Source organism: Equus asinus, chromosome 15, assembly GCF_041296235.1.
Source record: "Equus asinus isolate D_3611 breed Donkey chromosome 15, EquAss-T2T_v2, whole genome shotgun sequence".
In the NCBI taxonomy this organism is placed as follows: domain Eukaryota; kingdom Metazoa; phylum Chordata; class Mammalia; order Perissodactyla; family Equidae; genus Equus; species Equus asinus.
The window spans coordinates 34,438,669-34,458,024 of record NC_091804.1 but is presented as its reverse complement, the minus strand read 5'-3'; the positions used below and the strand labels follow the sequence as shown (position 1 = coordinate 34,458,024).

The 19,356-nt window shown below is 51.0% G+C and overlaps 1 protein-coding gene across 8 annotated transcripts in view; it reads right to left on the bottom strand.

The window, feature by feature from the left end:
- The window catches only part of TOX2 (TOX high mobility group box family member 2), a 151,694-nt gene that overhangs the window by 101,232 nt on the left and 31,106 nt on the right, over positions 1–19,356 (bottom strand). The gene's annotated exons all lie outside the window — the stretch shown is intronic.

The following is a 19,356-nucleotide window of genomic DNA, read 5'->3' as shown; positions in this document are numbered from 1 at the left end:
CGGAAGGAGCTAAGCAAGGATGTGGTCTCAGCTGGAGACTTGCTGCAGCCTGATCCCACGGGGAGTCTGGGGCACGAAATGCACCACAGTTAGTCCCAGCACGAAGCAAGGGGCCGGCCTTTTGTAGCCCACGTGAGTCAGTCACTGGCTCTGGGCTGCCCCTGGGGGACAGGAAGAGGCATAACCCTCTGAGCAGAGTGGCCCCCACTTGGCCAAGGACAGTTCTCCAGAGAACTATGCCAGTTGGGAGCCATCTACAGCCAGCGCTCCAAGCAGACGGGAGACGGCTGTGCAGGCTAGTAAAGGGATCCAGGTGGGGCACCAACGGCCATGGCCCATTTTATTTTAATTGAAAATTTTTATTTCTTTATTAGATTATATTCACATGGTTCAAAATTCCCAAAGGATAAAAAGAAACAGAGTAAAAAGTCTCTTTCCCATCCACCTCCCAGCCATCCATTGCCCCTCTCCAGAGACAACCACCACGTCCACCAGTTTCCTTGATATCCTTTCAGAGATGGTCTATATATATACATTTTAGAGTCACTTCTTTCACACAAACGACAGCATACTATACACATTGTTTTGCCCCTTATTTTTTTCCTGGCAACACATCTTGGAAAGTGTTTTATATCAGAACATAATTCTGTCTTCTGGTACCTAGGATTCCACGGCATGGACATAACATATATATTTAACAGGATGGGCACATGGGCAATTGAGTTGTTTTCCTGTCTTTTGCCATTCCAGCATTGCTTCCACGAACATTTTTGTGCATCCATCATCTCACATGGATGTGAGTTTATCTCCAGGATTAGTTTGTCTCATCGCTGGGACCAACTGTGTGTGCATTTGTAACTTTGACGGACATCGCCAAGTGGCCCTGGTGGAGGTTATAAAAATCTACACTCCCACAATCACGCACACATGACATCAGCTCATCCAGACCCTCTGCGCTCAGAGATGCTTTCCTCAACAACCACTCAGATGCCAGCCCCCCATCTCCGTGGGCTGAGGGCCCACATTGCCACCATTCCTGAGTCCCTTGCTCCACGCTACCTTGTTCTCTGCTCCATACATCCTTTCACCTTCTAGCATTCAACATAATTTACTTACTTGCCATGTTCTTTGCTTATAGTTGGATTCCCCCACTAACATGGAGGCTCTCTATACACTGATGCCTCCCAAGCACCTAGGAGAAATGCTTGCTGAATGAATGAATGAAGCAGCCACTACACCATTCACATTGTCTGTTACCAGGCCAGTCTCTCCATGGAGGCAGGGGGATTGGTGGTTACACCCAAGTGCCTTCCCAGCCCAGGGATGACAGTCCTTTGGTGACCGCTGGATGAGCAAAAGAAAAGGCCAGGCCATGCCTGGAGTCTGGGCACTGACCCCAAATGCAGGGCTCCATCCACCACCCTGCACCTAGAGCTAAAGCTTCAAGACCCTGCTCAGAAAGCACCTCCTCCAGGAGGCCTGCCATTCTCTTGCCTCCTCTGGCTGTCCCTCTTACAACAGAGATTGTCTCCACATCTGCCTTCTACCCCAGAGTGGGACAACATGGAGGCTGGATCTGTGACCTGGTCATCTCCAAATCCCCCAGCCCCTGGCATAAGCTGGCATCAGGACGGGACTATGCATTGGGTAAGATGGGGCGCTTTCAACAAAAGCTCCTGGGTACTATTTGACGTGTCACCATGGCCATCTATTACTTTGATAAAAGCAAAACTTCTTTAAAAACTACACACAACTTAGAAGTATGCTCTAAAAGAAAAAATGACTGGAAACGGAGGGGGACAAAGTTTAACCATGTATTTAAAACATTTTATTAAGCAATAGTAATCCAACAGCATGGCATAAGTTAAAAATATAGGAATATGTATCAAAGGAGCAGAGGGAAGGATGTCCCCCCAGACCCTGTGTCACAGCCCATTTATCAAACGCTGGCTAGAAGGGAGCCGACGCATGAGGAGGGGCCCGGGTCTGCTCTCTCCCCCGACGCTGTGAATGAATGAACACACCTGGCCTGAGCAGAACGCTTTCCACAGAAGTTCTCATTTAATCCTCACAACAACCCACTGAGCAGGTTTATCTTCCCTGTTTAAAGCCGAGGACGCAGGCTGAGAGGATGAGCAGCTGCCAAGACGGTGCAGTGAGGGAGAGGCTGGACTTCAGAGGGGCTGTTGCTTCTTCTGCTTGGTCTCCCACTGGGCTGGAAGCTCCTCAACAGCGGGGATCAAGGCTCTGCTGCACCCCCTGATATAAACAAGGACTAGTTCGGTCTGGCGCATGACAGTGTTGATGAGGACGTGCTGGTGGTTCAGGGAGGGAGGGGTTATCCACAGCGAGCTGTGGGGGATGGCATTGGAGACATGAGGAAAAGGGACCTGGATTTTGATGTGGGTACGCTGGGGGTAGGGAGGGGGTCGGGCAGTGGGGCCCCTGAGGTCACCAGAGCCTCACTCAAGTGGGCTTATTCATTCACTCGTTTATTCAACCAAGAAAGAGCTGCCGCACACGGAGTAAAGCCTGCCTCTCACTTTCAAGGAGGACCTGAGAAATTGGCGGCGGTCCACAAGGCAGGGCCTGGGTCAGCCTCCGTTAGGTCATCCCTGGGTGCGTGGCACGGTACCCTGGAAGCACACTGGGCTCAGGACCGTCTTACTGAACAGCTGAGAACAGAGGCCCCGAGGTGGTGGTGGCGGGGGTCTTCTCTGTCCACCTCTCCCCAGGATTCCACCATGTCAGAGCCCTTGGAGAGGGACGGCATGATAGAGAGAGACCCTGAGGGCTCCCAGGCTTCCCCTGGCTTGTCCTCCAGGGCACCAAGGCCTGGGCCTTCCCCTCTCAGCCCTCCTCTTGGGGAAGCTTTTCTGGAGGAAAAAAACTGTAAGCCAAGGAGAGAGGTCACAAAGCCAGCCTCTGTGCTCAGGCACTACAAGGCCACATCCTCCTCCATGTGCACAGACAAGACAGAAAACACCCACATCTATACCCACCCCACAGCGAATCTGAGTGTGTAAGTTAACAAGATCAATGACATATGCAATGTGCCCAAGCATGGGGACAGCTCATGCCCCACAAACCAGTGGGGGCCCATGCCACACAAAACACAGCGTCCAAGACAGCACAGGTCACACATGTACCACACCCATGGGTGACACAAACCAACCCAAAGGTGTTCACAGCACAAACATGAGTGTGCACACATCACAGACCCTTTACATGCCTGGATACACAGCACCCACAGCACGCACCCACAGGAAGGAGGGGATGCCCGATGTGTACCGTGCATCTGCAACTGTGTAAATATAATTCACACAAACGCACGCGCAAACATATATGGCGTGAGCATGTACAGACATACAAAGCAAAGACACACAAGAACTTAAATTCTACGCATACTTCACACTTTATCAGTCCCTCAGCCAAACATCTTTTTTCACACCACATAACCTTCTGTATGCTTTAAAATGTGGGGAAAAAAATGTAGGGGGAAATATCGGCCTAAGAATTTCCATGAAATGCCAGGAGAACATCCTCTTACCACTGACTGGAATAGATTAATTTTCCCCATTTCATATTCTAATTATAATTCCTTTTCCCATCGCCATCTTCAGTCCTCATTACAGCTGGAAGATTGTTCTGCAAAAGCCAGGCCTTCATCTTCTCTTCCCAAGAGTTTTGTCATGGAAATGAGTTTTGGAATCTGAAAGAACCCACATTTTTGCAAATATCGGATGCGTGGGGATAACCCTTTCATGACGGCCACAGGGACTCCGTTCACAGAGGCTTTGAAAGGGGCTGTCTCTCCCCATGCTGTGTGGTCCCCTTGGCAGGAGGGGTCCTGGGTCCCTAATTCCAACAGCCCCCACACACACACCTAGATCCATTTTTTATCTTTAAGGAAACTTAGCAAATAGGCAGCTAAGGTGAAAGCTGAGGAGCCCTGATCTTAGACAGTCAGATGTGCGAGCTCCATCTATGCCACCTTGGGCAAGCTCATTAATTGCTTGAAGCCTCAGTTTCCTCATTCTTATGAGCCACACAGTCACTGATTCACAATAGGTGTAAATTAAATATCTGTGGGGCAGACAAATATGGTAAGTGGGTGGATGAATGGATGGAAGGAAGGGAGAGAGTGAAGGATGGAACGGATGCACGGATGGTACAAATCAGCAGTGTCCACCAGAAATATAATGCAAGCCACAAATGCAAGCTCCATGTGTAATTTTAAATTTTCTAGTAGCTACAGTTAAAAAAGTAAACATAAACAGGTGAAATTAATTTTAATGATATTTTATTTAACCCAACATATTCACAATATTATGGTTTCAACACATAATCAATAGAAAATCATGCATGAGATAGTTTACATTCTTTTTGGGGGGGAGGCACTGTCTTTGAAATCTGGCATGTATTTTACCTTACAGCACATCTCAATTTAGACTAGCCACATTTCAAAAGTCACATGTGGCTGGTGACTGCCATAGTGAATAGAGCAGTAAATACCTGGAATGAGTGAAATGAATGAATGGATGGTTGGTCAGGTGTATGGGTGGGATGGAGGAATGGATGGATGGATAGATGGATGGATGGATAAATGGGCAGATGGGCAGGAGCAGAAGATCAGTGGTTTGGGGAATGAATGGGATAGATGGGCCAGTAGGTCGATAAACAGATGACACCATAGTTGGATAAATGGAATCAGAAGGTGAGATGGGTGGGTGGGTGAGTGGATGAATGGGCAGATAGGTGGTTGGAATGTGTGGACTGAATGTTTGGGATGAGAGGGATGAGTGGATGGATGGATGAGATGGGATGGCTGGGTGAGTATGAAGAGACAGCTGTGTGGAAAGATGATTGGGATGGTGGGTGAGACAAACAAACAGATGGTCGGGATGGTTATGCAGGATTCACAGATAGACGCCTGAATGAGTAGGATGCCTGGCTGGACAGAATGGGTTGAATGGGTGGGTGGGATGGATAGGTGGTGGATAAGTGTGTCTGGTATTGCCTGTTCACTCTATTTATACTTTCCATGGACGATGTCCTGGTTTCTCAGTGTTGCAACATGCACCATCTCTCAAATGTTCATCTTCAGCCAAGATTCCAATATACAGTTTTCCCTGGACATCTCTCCCATTGGTCCATGACCACCTCAAATTCAACACATCCAACACTGAACTCATGACACATGTATGGACCTGCTCTTTCTCAAGTGCTCCACCATCATGGGAGAAGGTGCCACCTTCCCTGCAATCCCACGGTCAGTACCCCGTGGCTCTGGACCCCTTCGCTCCTACATCCTCCTGATCCAGTCACCTGCAGAAACTTTCTGCTCAGTTTCCCCCACCAATTCATCTTCTACCCTGCCTATCACTAGTGATCTTTTGGCAATCATGTAACTGCTCAGGTCAAAACCCTGCAGTGACTCCACATCACTAACCCTGGCATCCAGGACCCTCCAGGATAAGTGGGCCTGAGCCTCGTCTCCACAGCATCCCTCAATGTTGCAGGGACCTCCAGGGCCCTTGCCTTTGCACACACTGTCATATCATCAGCCTGGAGCGGCCTCCTCTTCCTTTTCTCTACCTACTGAAATCCAGCTCTCCCGAGGTCTTTTTTTCTGGCTACGCACTCCAACTTAACAGTCTTGCTTGCTTCTATAAACTCGCGCTCTTGGGCCTAAGCTTAAGGCTGCCACCCCAGGTTGCCTTTGGACTCAATTCAACTTCTGTGTGTAGTGTGATATACTGGGCAGCACACTGATTCCTGAATTGGAGTACTGGCCGCACCAGTTACTTGGGACCTTGGATTTAACATCTCTTTGCCTTAGTTTCCTCACTTGTAAAATGGTAATGATGGCAGTTATTAATTATTCCGACCCCATAAGGTTTTGGATTTCTGTTATCAGATATCAGATTTGGGTTAACGTCGCAACATTGTGCTTAACAATGGTAAAGATTTTTAACAGGTGCTGAATAAATATCTATTATTGTTATTATATGCTAAACTTTTATCCCCTCATCAGCCACAATCCCCCCCAGTCCAGCAGAGGACCACGTCTACTATGTCACTAAGGCCATCAAATATCCCCCCCAACTCTTTCCCCTTCCTGATATTATTTATATCACACCCATCCTGAACTCCTTTCCTTTGGTCTGAAAAGGTAAAGTGACTCCTTCTTATTCAAGGTCAGCCCTTTCACCTTGACCCCATCCCTCCCGTGTTGTCCCCTCATTCATTCCCACTGCCTCAGTCCTGGGTCTAAGATCTAATTTAAACGTGCTGAAGCAAAATGAAATCAGTCAATGCCCTGGTTGTATCACAGACCAAGCACCCACAATGTACTGAGTGACACGCTCCCAGATGGACTCCCATGGGGACTTACCATGAATAAAGTGTGTCACGAGGCAGAGAAGAGGTAAAAGCAAAGGGATTTGCAGGTTATAGAGGGGGCAACAGTCCTCGTTCATTGACTGGTACCTGGTGAGTGCTTTCTATGTGCCGACATTCTCCTGACCCCAGTCACAGCATAATGATTATGACACAGCCCCTGCCCTCAAGGAGTGCCCAGTCCTTGGGAGAAGTTTGGGCGAATCAAACATCCCTCTTCTCCAAATCTGAGAAAGGAAGACAGGCTGGTCTCTGGCCATAGTCCCAGGATGGGAACAAGTAACCACAAAACCTGTATGAAGCCCATCCCAATTGGTCAGTGACAGCTTTCCCATCACTCAGTCTCTGAAAGTCAAGTGATCAATTACAGTCTCACTCCAATAGCCACATGTCCACAGCTGGAGGTCAGCCAGTCCGGAACCTCCTGCTTCTGAAAGCCCGCTATCCCAGGACCCCATGATTCCCAAACCCTGCGAAGCCCAGCTCTTGCTTGCTTTGGATAGATTAGCTTTGCAAAGTACAGCAATGAATTCAGCATCTTGTTTCAGACATCGAATGATGGCCTCATCCTTGACAAATGTGACAGTGGCAGGATAAGGTTATCACAGGGGAGTGGAAGCAGGGTGAAGGGCCTTTCCAGAGAGGCATCTTCAAAAGTAACTTGGAAGCTCCATGATAGAGGACACACAGGAGCTGGCCAGGCAAAGAGCAGGGAAATGACATTCAAGGCTGCTGGGAGCACCTACTGTATACCAGAACTCATCCCAGAGCTGCACTTGGTTGTCGCATTAGAAGCCCCCTGGAAATTCCAAGGGTGCATGACCTGCCCTACTATAGAGATGAGCAAGCCAAGGCTCAGGGTGCTTGGGGAGCTTGCCTAAAGCACCCAGTCAGCTCTGAACCTGGCCTTGACCCCAGGCACCAAAGCAACAGTTGTTCTGTGGAAGCTGCTGCCCCTCCCCTCTGCACAGAGACACAGATCAAAGACCAAGGATGCACAGCCCTCAGCCCAGCCAGTTGCAGACACGGAGAGACACGCCTCAAGGAGATCTAAAGAGGAAACAATCAAAGCAGCATACACTGCTCCCGCCCACCCCTACAGGGCCGTGAGAACACTCATTCTGCACAGATAAAACGCGGCTCAGAAGATACAGGCCGTGAATGCGGCAGCTGCACCCTGGGCCCTGCCGAGAGTGCGGTTTCATGTGGAAGTCTCACAGAGAGATGCATATCAGGACCAGGGAGATGCTGGGGGAGGGGGCAGAGCATGCTGTGTGCTCAACTCCGGGCCCATCAGCACCGAGGCAAGGAAGAGAGCACAGCAGGAACACACACGGGCTGAGGCCAGGCTGCCCGGGCTCAAATCTCGGGCCTGCTTTCCAAGCTGTGTGACTTTTTAACTAAGTTACTATTTCTCAGTTTCCTTATCTGGAAAACGGGTATGCCTACCATTCGGATTAAATAATGAATACACAGAAAGCGCTTCTAACATTGCCTGGTACAGAGAAAGCACTCAATAATTGTTAGCTGTTACACTCATTCTTATTTAATCCTCAAAACAACCCTGTGAGGTTGCTGTAACTGCCCCTCTTCTGTAGATGAAGAAACTGAGTGGGGCTTCAGACCAGCCTTTGAGGTCCTAAGAGTGGGAAAGACCCCTGAGGCCTCTGCCCACCATATGTAGTCTGAAATAAAATTTGTAAATTAAAATCTTCATAAGAGTCCAACTGAGGGCTGATTTTTCCCATAAGGATGACTTTCATGCTTTGTTCCTAAATTTCAAATATCAACGTCTCTCCAAAAAAAGTTTTGCTCCTTATTGATGCTCCTGCTTTGCTGGGCATAATGCACATTCTTATTCTGCCCAAAGAGAAATCCAGTGCTATGACTGAGGCCCAGAGAGCTTAGGGGATCTGCCCAAGGCCACACAGCCAGGATATACCCAAGCTGATTCTTCAGTCCAGGTTGCTGGCTCCCCAAAGTCCACACTGGCTTCCCACCCCCACTGTTTCCAACCTGTGTGAACCAGAGCAGTGACCTCTGGGCTGGGGGCCTTATCAACCAGTAAGGGGAGACAATGCTTTGGGCAGGGCCTGCCAGAGGGGCTGGAAGCGTGTCTCATGAGCAGGACCCACCTCCCTACTGCTGACCAGAGTTGGCTTGGATGGTGCCACCTGTTTTGGTCAACAGAAAACATTAGGAGGTGGTGTAAAATGACAGTGGTCACTACAGCTCTGGGATGGAGTGCCACCAGGCACCTGGCTCTCTTGGGAGGTGGGAATCACTGCCCTCCTTTTACACATGAGGAAACAGAGCCCTCACACCTGGCTCTGACCATGCTCCTGCTAGACCTGTCTGTCCAGTGTGGTGGCCACCAGTCACACTCGGCTACTGAGCACTTGGAACCTGGCTAGTCCAAATTGAGATGCGTTTAACTGTAAAATACACACCAGTTCTCAAAGACTTAGAACAACAACAAAAGAATGTAAAATGCCTCATCAATATATTTACATCGATTACATGCTGAAATAATAGTATTTTGGATATATGGGGTGAACTAAAACATATTATTAAAATTAATGTCACCTGTTCCTTTTTACATTTTTGATGGGGCTACTAGAGAATTTAAAATGACGTATGTGGTCTGCATTCTGTTTCCACTGGACAGCACTGGTCGAGATGCTGTCTCACCCTCTGCGCCAGACTCAGAACCTTGGAGAGAGAAGAGTCCACAACAGCAACAGCTGATCCAATTCTCTGTAATAGCTATGGGGAAACTGAGGCCCATAGAGGGAGAGTGACTTGTTTAAGGAAAGAGGCTGCTACAGAGGCATTCACTCATTCAAGAAATGTCAACTGAGTTCTAGGTGCTGAGATCCAGCACAGAAGAAAATATGGAGCCACATCCTAGCCCAGGCATGACATGGTGATGATGCAGAACTCCTTGCCTAGCCAAGAGCCCTGGGGACCAGGGCAGCTGGACTTGGCACTAACCCCTCATCTCCCCACAGTCAGCCAATCACAGAGCTCAGAAACTGCAGATGGAAACCGACGGGAGCTCCCTCTCCAACCCAGAGCAGATCCAGCTCAAAGAACACTGGTCAGTCCCACCACAGGGCATTAGCCAGCTGCAGCTGCCAAGTGGGCCCAACAAGCAGGGTAGCTCAGTGGGCATAGCACGGCTGCCTGGCAGGCCTGTGTATCTACCACTGGTGGTAGCTTACATATCGTCCACATTACCGCAGATTTATGGCAAAAATTATCCTCTCTCAGCTCCATTTAAAGCCATTTGGAGCTCGCTCCCATCCCCGATTATAAATCTAATTGCACATTCCAAACAGACAAGCGCTCATTAAGCTTTAATTATGCACATGTTGTTTTCAACAAACATTTTCATTTGGCCGCTGTGAGGGGGAATGGTTCCAAGGGGGCTGCAGACGCTGCCTGTGGGTGGAGGGAGCTGGGGCCTGGGAAGTGGGTCAGGGTGTGGTCAGATGAGACCGTCCAAGGGCAAGGCCAGGACCCCACCAACTCTGGCTCATGACTTTAATGCCCTTCCACCAGGCTTCTGCTACAGGAGACGCCAATGCGTGTGTTCTCAGCTGGTCCCAGCTGCACCCCCAGTGTGCCCAGAGTCTCATCTAAAGCTGGCGCCAAAGGCCCTCTCTGGGGTGGGGCCAGGGAGCATAGGGACCCACACTCCCAGCTCTGAACAGTAAACCGCCCCCTGCAGGAGCTGGTTTCTTCAAAGCCTCTGGGCTTGTCTCTGCTCCCACCCACCCCCTACACCCACCACAGCTGGAGCTATCTTTCTCCAGCACCATCTCCCATTCCTTCATTCGTTCACTCATTTACTCCACAATTCTTTACTGAGTGTAGACTTGCTCAGGCACTTGGGGGCCAGTGGGGATCAGGAAGCTAATGCCCCTATCTGGTCTGCCCAAGTCACCCTCCTTCAAGCCCCATCTTCCCCACTGGGGAAAAGTCCAAATTCTTCACAATACCATTGAAAGCCCTTGAGAACCTGCCCATTGCCAACCTAACCATCCACCTGGGCTCCCAGCCCTCACTCACACGCCTCCCCTGTTCTGCCTTTCCAAGATGCCTCGAGCTCCCTGCCAGGACCCCGTTCTCCCACATGTCTAGCCTCTGCAGCTCTGCACTCTCCACCTGAACCTCCCTTCTCTTCCCTTTCTTTATGGCTAACTCCCCTTCACTCCCACGCCGTACCCCTCCAGGAAGCCACTGCTGATGCCCACTCCCACACCAGACTGGCTGCCCCTCTGCCTGGGGGCATCTACCAAAGCATTTATTGGACCACAACGCCGTAACCGACTGCCACACGTCTGACTCCTAAGGCTAGGCTGTTCCACTATTTCCCCAAAGCACCATCTCCTCCAGGGGCTGAGAGGAGAGATGTCTGCTCGCTGTGTGGCCTTGAGCCAGCCTTCTCTCTCTGGGTTCAGGTGTCCTTATTTGTATGTGGAGGGGTTGACAGAGAGAGGCTCTCTGGCCCTGTGGCAGTTCAGTCAGTTCTAAGTTTTGTGGTTTGTCCAGGAGCTAGACCTTTCTCCTCCCACCTGAAGAGGGTCCTGAAGCCACCGACCTGCCTTCAAACATTCAGCCGGGACCCTCCGGGGCAGAGGGAGCCCGCCAAGCCATGTCCGTCATGTGTAAATGGCGCACACCCAGAGATGGGGGACAGGGACGGTGCAGAACCCCCAAGGCCACTCCTCACAGAGCTCCTGGAAGCACAAGCAAGTGACATAAGCGTGATTTTTAAATGGACGTCAAGATCCATTCAGCACTGACAGCTACCTGCTGTTTTAGGGCGGGGTGGGGGGGGGTCCCCGGAAGCAGACCCTGAGAGCAAAGGCAGGCAGTCTACCGGGGAGCGCTATAGAAGCAGGGCTGAGCAGACGGACAAGGTGAACTGTGATGCAGTCACATCAGAGGCTGAGCCTATCCCTAGGAGAGCTCTGGAGCTGGCGTGGCTCTGCAGAAATGTCCCAAATTGAGGCAGGGAGCCACTGCATTCCCAAGTGGGCCAGCCATTGGATCCAGGCTTCCCCGGGGGAGGGGGACAACCCCAGGCAAGGCCTCCTCCTTCCACCAAAGGCAACACCCAGAGAGACTCAGCTGGGAGGCAGTGGCAGCCAACACTCTCAACAGCGGGGAGAGCGAGAGTCTCAATGGAGGAGGGATCTGGATGACTCACAATAGCATCCACTATGGTCATTTCTTCATTTTAGCTAATCTGGGTAACATTCACAGAGTGCTTGCTGTCAGCCACATTCTCCTTTAATTGATTTATGAATTTTACTCATGTAATTCTCACAACAACCCCATGAGGTAAGTGGCCAGTACTAAGGCTCCCATCTTACAGATGAGAAAACCGAGGTCAAGGAGCTTGCCCAAGCCCACCCAGCTAAGAAGCGGTGGAGTCAGGATTCACACACAGGGAGTCCAATTCCAGAGCCCAGGCTGTCACTACCAGGCCGTGCTCCTCCTATGGTCCTGGCCTCCACCCGCCAAAGGCACAGAGCTGTCCACTCCTGGCTCCTCCCCAGAGGCTGGGCTGCGGTCAGCGGTCTGGAGCCTCAGGTCGCCCAGCACTGCCAGCATTTGCGCTTGACAATTATCTATCATCCAAGCGGTTGGGAACAAGGCCTAAAACGGATCCTTGCCAAAGACAATTAACTAGAAGCCACATGAGCGCTGGCCGGCCGGGACTGTGGCTGGGGGGAGCGAGTGTGACTGAGACAATGAGCAGCAGATGATTTGGGAGATATTTTCTCCCAGCGCTGCAAACAAGCCCTCAATCACGCCACGAAGGGCTGGTGTTGTTGGAAGGGAAATATGTCAACGACAGCGTTCAATCATGGGGCGGTTAAAAAAAAAAAAGAAGAGAAGAAAAAAATCTTTTGAAATTGTAATCTGACCTAGAAAGGCTTTCTAGGTCACCTGAACTTGGCACTTGCGCACCTAACCCCAAAGCTGAACACAGACGGAGTACCAAGTTCACTTCCTTCTGTCAGGACCAGATCCCACAGGAAGTGATATTTGTAAACCCTGCTGCTATGTTTCCAAGGGCTGTATTAAAGTCAGCCCTTGGACTTGGGAGCTGAGAGAACCCCGGGGCAGCACAGTTTGGGAAGCCCGCAGACCTGGGTTCACGTCTGGCTCAGCACTCAGGTGCGGTGTGGCAGGGACCACACCTCTCTGATTCTCAGACTCCTCTGAAAACTGGAACTGGAACCGGCAGGGTTGTGCATGCCGCAGTGTGCAGTGTGCAGACACGCCAAGGTGCCCTGGTAAGGCCAGCTCCCTCCTTTCACCCAGCTGCCTTCTGTTCTTGACTACGGAACCCTTATGCCCCTATGGGCTCTCCCTGGGGACCCTGCAGCACAGGGGCCAGGAGGGTAGTGGGGGGATTTCTGTCCTAACCAGCCTTTTCTCCCCAGAAAACAGAGTAAACCGCGCTCCAAGACATAGCACATGCCAATGAGTTCTTCTAACTCATCTCCACTATTGAATCACCCAGTTCAAGACAAATCACAGGGCCTCAGGGCTGATAGGCCTCACAGACCTTCTCATTATCCCACTTGGGAAACCGAGGCCAGGGCTGGTAGATGGATCACAGTTATTGGCAACAGCATCCCACGGGTTATGACTACCCCATTACCAGGTCCCCTGAGCTAGACCTCCAGAAGAAGCCAGAGTTACTGGTTAACATCAAAGCCCATGCACATGGGGAACGTCTCCACTTCCCCAAGCCCTGGCCTGAGCACCTATGATGTACCCAGCCATGTGCCAGGCTCTGAAAGGACTGGGGACACAGAGCTGATCTCCACAGAAGCCTGGGGTCCAGGCGGAGTACAGGCACTGGCACCGAAGACACCCAGGGGCGACAAGGCAACAGGTGGAGATAGACCACCCATCAGGTCGAGGGAGCAGAGTGAGCAAAGGCTAGGCAGCTGGGAGGATGAGAAGACTAGGGTGTGGAGGGGTATCTACAAGTCACGGGGGTGGGCTATACTGCAGAGTGGGCGAGAGGAATCAACAGCCACTGGAAAAACAGGTGAGAGTTCGAAGCAATAGTCCTAAAAGAAGAGCCATGGAGGGCTGCCCAGGTTGGCCAGAGAAAAAACATTCTGCGAAGCGACAGTTAAGGCAGTGTGGTAGTGACGTCAAAGGAGAACTTTAAATCAATGAAACAGAGGCGAAAGTGCAGAATTAGACCCAACTATGTATGGAAACACAGTATGGTTAAGGAGGGCACTAATTATATGCCAGGTCCTGTGGGACATGCTTTCCACAGAATATTCCACCCAATCTTTGCAATAAGCCTCTGGGGGAGATATTATGATCCCATTTTACAGAAGAGAAAAGCTCAGTTTAAGCAACCTTTCAAGGGTCACATGGCCACAATGGGCAAAACTGAAATCTTAACTCCGCAAGCTCACTTTGATAACAACTACTCTATTTTGTCTCTCCTTTTGGAAACAAAGAGACAAAGACCAATTATTTAATAAACAGGATGGGGAGAACAGGGTTATCCTGTTCCCATTCAGGAACACTGAAGTAGATAGCCACTGCACCCACGAAAATGTACTCTAAACAGATTAAAGAGTTAAGTATAAAAAGTCATGTTATCCGAAAATATCAGAAAACAGAACAGAATGTTTATCGGATCCATGGAAGCAGGATAACTTGCTCAGCCCTTGAAGCAATCACGGAGGAAGGGAGATTGACAGATTCAAATATATACGCATTAATATCTTCTGTAGAAGGAAGCATAATAAAACCAAAATGAAAAGGACATCAGACTAAGAAAATATCAGCACCAACTATGAGACAGTTAATATATACGATGTAGAAAAGACTCAGTCAAATTAGAGAGAGCAAGACGCCAACAGACAAAAAGACACGAGACACAACAGGAAAGTCACAGAAGAGGTGATCTACCACAAAACAAACACATAGGAAAAATGTATACTTGATTCGATGACAAGGGGAGAAATGTGCATGAGACATACCTACCATAATGAAACCGGGATATTCCATGCCACCGCTGACATGGAAAAGAGTTCCAGCCTACTGGAAAGCAATATGGCGGCCACCCCTGGGCAGATAGCCAGTCAGAAAGAGGGGAGACAAGGACCCAAGACCTCTGCCTGCTGCCTCAGGAGTCACCCCTTACCACACTGCCCATCTGTTTCAAGTCCATCCATCCAGTCTTGCTCAAAACAGCCTCCTGTTCTGAGCACTGGGGATGGTGCCAGTGATGGATGGGACACAGTCTTTGTCCTCCTGGGCTTACGGTGTAGTGAGGGGGACAGGACCAGGAATTATAATATGGGTGGTAAGTGTCCTGGGAGCCAGAGGATATGGGAGCCTAGCTACTTCTCTGAGGAGGTGGCTTCCAAGCAGACCTACCTGCAGGCTGAGCAGAATGAGCCAGATGAGGGGAGAAGGCACCAGATGGAAGGGAGAAGGCAGGGGAAACAGCATTTGCTGAGGCTGGGAACTGGAGAAGGGGCCATTCACTGAGCAAGGAGGCAGGGAGAGCTGAGATGCTAAGGCAGACAGAACCTTATCATGACGAGGCTTCAGGGCTACACTGGGGGGCTGAGACTGAAGCCCGGATGGTGAGCTGCATTCTAGAAACTGGCCTCTGGCTTCAGGTGGAGAACGGATTGGGGAAGGTGAGACTGGAGCCTATCTAGGAAGCCAAGCAGAAGCTGCTGTGATGATCCAGGGGTGGGACCAGGAGGCAGGACTGTGAGCAGAGCCTGGACAGGGAAGAAACATTTGATGAGACAATAACAAGTAAAAGAGAGTGGCAGTGATTCAAAAATAGACATTTCTATTGATGGCTAGAAAGGGAAGCAGGACTGGAGCCAGCATAAAACCACGACAGTGCCCGGTATGTTTTCCACCATATGGAACTGAGTCTCTCGGAGATGAATGGAAACTGCCAAGAGCAAGGGGTCACCCAGGAGCAGAAAGGGGTGACACACCGCTCACAAACCCTCATTTCCTCTCCTTGGTCACACACTTTCTTCTGATTTCTTTTTCTGATGATTCATAAGAAAAAAATTTCCCCTTTTCATTTCAAACCAGAAATGCTTGTGCACCTGGGCTCACCCTGCCCAAGGCCTAACCTCTGCCCCTGAGCCAACAAAACCCAGCTTAACCCCAGGTGACTGAAAAGACTCTGGCTGCCGAGAAACTGAGAGGAAACAAGAGGGTTTTGGCTCTGCGACGGCTGTCAGAGGCCCCCATGGACCCTCCTGTGCTCCAGGAGGGTCTTCAGTGGCAGCCCCACACGCAGGTCCATAGCCCCTCTGCCAGAACCCATAGGGTTTCAGGATTCAGAATTTGTTTGGATTTCAGAAACGTAAGGAAGCAAAGATTCTACAATTATGTTGGAACTACAGTGTGGTCTGAGGCAACACCTGCAGTCAATGCATTCATATTTCTGCAGCAAATCCTATGAATATTCAGGCAAGTGGGTTACGCAAAAAGTATAAAGAGACTCATGTCAGCACAGGTCAGGTTTGCAGGCCAGATGAGTTTGCAGCATCTTTACAAAACAACTTTTGGTTGTGGAGCTTTCTGGATTTCAGATAAGGGAGTTTAGAGCTGAACCAAGCACTGGGCACACATGTACTCGGCCCTCATCGGAAGACCATCCCTCTGTATGCCCATTTTACAAATGAGGAAACTGAGGCTCAGAAGGATGAAGGAAGCTGCCCAAGGTCTCACAGCTATTAGGTGGCTGAGCTGGGATTTGAACCCAGATCTGACATCTTTCCACATGCACCATGGATCCTCCAGACTACTGAAATGCCAGGCAGAGTGGTTAGGATTCCAGGGAATGTGGGCCCCACACTGGGAGGGGTCAAAACCATGTGCAACAGGAGTCGGGCTGCTCCGCAGGACTCAGAGTCCACCGAGGGAGGCAGACGACAAACAAGTGAACACACAAAATTGGCTACAGTTGTGACAAATGCTGTGACACAAAGAGAGTGCAGAGACAGAAGAGGGAGAGAAACATATTTAAAAATGTCTCTCTCTAGAGGTGACAGTTAAATGGGGGGAGCCCTGAAGAAGGAGAGGGGGCCAGCCACACAGGAAGAAGGGAGGGCACTGCTGGCAGAGGGAACAGCGAGTGCAGTCGCTGGGGTCAGCAAGCAGAAAGCTCACTACAGGGGACGGACCACGGCTGGAGCACAGTGAGCAGAGGGTGGGACCAGGATGAGGTCAGAGCGCTCAGCGGAAGCCAGGGCATGTGGGGTCCCGAGGCCATGACAGGGACTTGGATGTTACCCCAAATGGGAAGCCCTTGGAGAGTTTTTGCAGAGGAGTAATATGCTCTGATTTATATTTTAAAGACAACTCAGGCTGCCATATGGAGGATGGATTCTGTGAGACTCCGTTCCTTGAGTCTCCATTTTCTCATCTATGTAATGGGTTCGTGAGAAATCTTGTGAAAAGCACAGCCAAGGATGTCTGGCACACAGCTGACTCTTAGAAGGTGGAAGAAGAAAGACTGGATTTTCCCATCTAATCAAGCCAGGAGAACCCAGTCCTAAATCATCCAAAGTCACTGCCCCGCTCAGAATCCTTCACAGGCTCCCCACTGAGCCCAGGATGAAGACCGACCTCTTTCCCTTGGTCCCCAGGTCCTCCTTGATCTGGTTGCTGTTGATTTCTCCAGCCCCACCCCCTCACCATCTCCCACTGGACCTCTGCTCTCCTGCCCGGTGAACCGCCCCTGACACGCGGCGGGCCCTCTGTCTGGAGCACAGGGTCTCCCAGACGCTGGCTTGGCGTCGGTCTCCCTTCCCACAAACACTGAGGAGCACCGACCCTGGGCCAGCCCTGTCCCGAACACTGAGAGGCTCAAAAAGTGGCTGAGGGCATGTGCATGTGCGTGCATGTGTACGTATGTGGGCATTCAGGCGTGTGAGCGTGCACACAAAACCAGAATGCAAACAAACCCAGCCTGACCCTCTTCTGATTGCGGGGCTGGTTCTTCACCTTCACCTACGCGTCCATTTCCTAAAAGAACGTTTACTGAGGACCTACTTGGTGCCATGCACTATTCCAGGGCCCCAGGATACAGAAGTGACCAAAGATCCCTGGAGACTGCCTCTCACATCGGAGACAGAAAGCAAAGACCAAACATAGGAAAGAAGTCCCTTACACAGCACGTTAAGAGGTTGTAAGAACTACGGAAAGAAGACAAAGGCGAGCAGGTGAGATGAATCAGGAGTGCAGGGATGGAGGGTCTGCAAGTTTACATAGGATGGTCAAGGCGGGCCTCACTGGGAAAGGGACAGTGGAGCAAGACTGGAAGGAGGGGAGGGAGTGAGCCAGGCAGGTGGGGAAGAAACGGCACGTGCAAAGGCCCTAAGGTGGGAGTGTGCGGGGGGGGGGCGGAGACCAGTAAGGTGGGCAGAACAAGCAAGGGGGGAGGGGAGGAGAAAGCAGAGAGGCAGCAGGGGATGGAGTGTACCCCACAGATGGCAGAGATTACCCCTCCCCATAGAGAGGGAGGCAGCACTTTTTCCACTGCCTTATCTGATGCTGTGGTCGACGAGCCGGCGAGGGCAGGCGTGAGGGCTGCAGAGCCCCGCACGTTGGAGGAACCTCAGCGGGGCCTCAGAGCAGCTGACATCCGCTCGGCCTGCGGCTCCTTCCTGTGGCTTCCACATCGCAGGTTGCCCCCGGGGTTGCTATTTTTGCTCCTGTTTGGGGTTCTATGCAGGGCTCCTCTGTGCAGGTACTGGGGGCCGCTGGGCCTGGCCCCTCTTGGGGTTTGCTTCACTCAGAGCAAAGGAGAGGAGACACTTAAATATTCCAGGTGTCTTTGGGGACATTTACTGTCCAGCAAATGAAAATGAAGAGGAAACCTGTTAGAGGAGTCGTTTTGTCAATCTCATGACCTCCCAAGCTCAGAGAGGTTAGATGGCTTGTCTGAGGTCACACAGACAAATCAAACCACAGTCAGAGGATTCTAACCTAGTCTGTCTAGTCTGAAGGCCTTTAATTTGCAGGGAGTTCTCTGCACTTACTGCCTAATTAATGTGTCCCAAGCGGACACTCTGTGCCGTCTGGCCTTCCAGCGGGCATGAGGATAAAGGTGATTCACACGCGGATGGCTCCAGTCACCCCAGAGCACCACAGCCCTGACAGGGAGGACTACAACGGGGTGGACACAGGGAAGGGGTGGCCGGCCCAGACTGCTGGGGTGGGACAAGTGGGCAATCAGAGGCGGCTCTGGGAAGCAGTGATGCCGTGACTCTGTCTGCAAGGATCAGCAGGAGTGTGAGGGGTAGAGGAACGTTCTGGACAAAACGCAGGTCCGTATATACAACACCAAGAAGCCTGATAGCTTGGGGGGTGGAGGAGGGGCTCTAAGGAGCAGCAGGGAGGAGGAGGCAGAAGCTTGCTGACTGCAAAACAGGCGCTCTGACAGGGTCCCAGCCCTGCAAGTGGGCATATTGAAAGCATCAGAACTGATTCAGCGGGCTACCAGCGACCATCCAGCCTATAGCGTTCACAGGGGAGTGGTCACAGAAATCCACTGGCTGCTTTGAGGCGAGCAGACGCTAAGGGGGAAGGTGGAGGCAGGGAGGCCAGGGCGGAGGCCCCCGGATCGCCCAGGAGACAGGTGATCGTGAGGCAGGGAAACGTGGTTGGACCCTGAGGGTGCCGCCAGTGGGGGTGAGCAGCGATCTGTGGGAAGTGAGGAAGAGAGGTCAATGATGACTTAAGCCAAGGGGTCGACACATGGTGTTAACCACGATGGGTGCGATGGGGGAGGGCATGTCTGGGGGTGGGGTCGTGTGAATGAAGACAAGGACCATTCAGAGCCACTGTCTCCTCTGGATGAACCTTTGGAGATGAGGACGTGCAATCAAAGCTGCCTTGCTACGTGAT